This window comes from Gavialis gangeticus, unplaced genomic scaffold, assembly GCF_001723915.1.
Source record: "Gavialis gangeticus isolate Ggan-Ray unplaced genomic scaffold, GavGan_comp1, whole genome shotgun sequence".
NCBI lineage: Eukaryota > Metazoa > Chordata > Crocodylia > Gavialidae > Gavialis > Gavialis gangeticus.
The window spans coordinates 9,556,058-9,557,659 of record NW_017729019.1 but is presented as its reverse complement, the minus strand read 5'-3'; the positions used below and the strand labels follow the sequence as shown (position 1 = coordinate 9,557,659).

The 1,602-nt window shown below is 47.2% G+C and overlaps 1 long non-coding RNA gene across 2 annotated transcripts in view; it reads right to left on the bottom strand.

Annotated features, from left to right (window-relative positions):
* Nucleotides 1–701: 701 nt before the first annotated feature.
* Nucleotides 702–1,602, bottom strand: part of LOC109295273 — a 4,288-nt gene continuing 3,387 nt past the window's right edge. For both annotated transcript variants that reach the window (XR_002096709.1, XR_002096710.1), the window contains exon 3: nt 702–1,394. This is a non-coding gene — a long non-coding RNA (uncharacterized LOC109295273). The remainder of the gene's footprint in view (nt 1,395–1,602) is intronic.

Below are 1,602 nucleotides of genomic sequence, written 5' to 3'. Positions count from 1 at the left end.
ACCGAAGATGCAGGTACTTATTGGGAATTGAGAACTGGCGACATCCAGGAGTAACAGGTGAGTGATGGCCAGAGGGACTGCGGAGCTGGGGAAGGGCTTGGCCTGCATGAAAGAGGGCAGGAGAAGCCATAGTGAGGAGCAATGGGGAGGAAGATAAATTCCCTCCACCTCCATCGGTGTGAACCCAGGAAGGGAGACTCTGGAACAAACTGCAAGGCAGCAGACCACTGCCTAAGCTGCGAGAAATCTCCTTGGGGTCCCAGCCTCTCTAACTAAGGGCCAGCCAGGAAGGGGTGGCTGCTGGCTGACTCTTGCTTAACTCATACAGAGGGCTGTGAAGGGAACAGCTCAAGCCCAGGGGAGGGCAGAGGAATGCCATCCCATTGGGGACAAATCAAGACAGGACAGGAAAAGGACAGGGGAGCGCTCGTAACCATGGCAAGACCCATCAGAAGAAGAGAGAGTGAAGGAGTGCCCGGGGCAACATCAAATCCGGGACATCACAGGTGTGGTCAGGACAAGGTCAAGGGGCGGTGGGAGCTCTGCAAAGAAAGCTGGGTCAGTACCCCAGGCGTGTTAGGGAGAACACCTCCCAAGCTCTGGGTTTTTCCTCAATATATCTATTTTTCCATCAAGGTACGGCAAGCGAGTAAGGAAGAACAACGAGGCTAAGCTCCAGTTAGCAACCACGACATCCGCGGTACCCGTACAACACTTACAGGCATGATACATCTTCAAGAGGGAATTCAGGATCTTTGTGTAAAGGAATCTTCCTATGACAACTCATTATTTTTGACTGCCTATAAAATGCGGAAGGCACGTTGAAATGTCTCGTATGCCATTCTTCTCTAATGCTTTCCACAGCAGGGACATGTTCTCAGCATATGTGAAACTATCCTAGCTCTATTGGCTTCACTGGATCCAACTGTCTCCAGTCCAGGACGTGTCCATCAGTGAAGTCCTTCTCTGTTCTTGCCTCTCCTGTCTGTACCCTTCCAGAGCTTTCACAGGTCTGCACCCATTTCCTTATGCTCTCAACATCTTACAGACCGTGGCTAGGAGCAGTTAACCCCATCCTCAACTCTTCATCCAACATTCATCTCAGAACATGCTGCTCACAAAGCTATTGTACTAGCAGAGGGAAGCTAGTGCAATGCTGGCTAGTGCTTGGGACTGAGAGGCAGATGGTCAAACAAGTTCTCCCCTGAAATTATGGTACAGTACTGCCACATGAGCAAATACAAGTGGCTTTATTACAGAAATTAGATCCTGGGAACAACAAATATTGAGTGCGATGTTGTAGAAACGAGATCCTACAAACCAGAACTTTAAGGAATACAAGTTACCTGAATTTAGTTTTGCCTTTGACCCATTTCCAACACGTGCACTTTTCACTAGACAGAGAGAATAAAGAGAACAAAGAGCTGCCAAAAGTATTCTTGCCTGATAGGAAAGGAAACTCCTGACTGAGCCAGATATTGGTGTGTATTAAGATGAATGTATTCATTAGCGTCTTTTTTCTAAAATTTTCTATACAATTTACACTTCAACTGTCAGTTAGAATCAATTAGAATTTTTTTACCTGGTACAGAACAAAAGGAC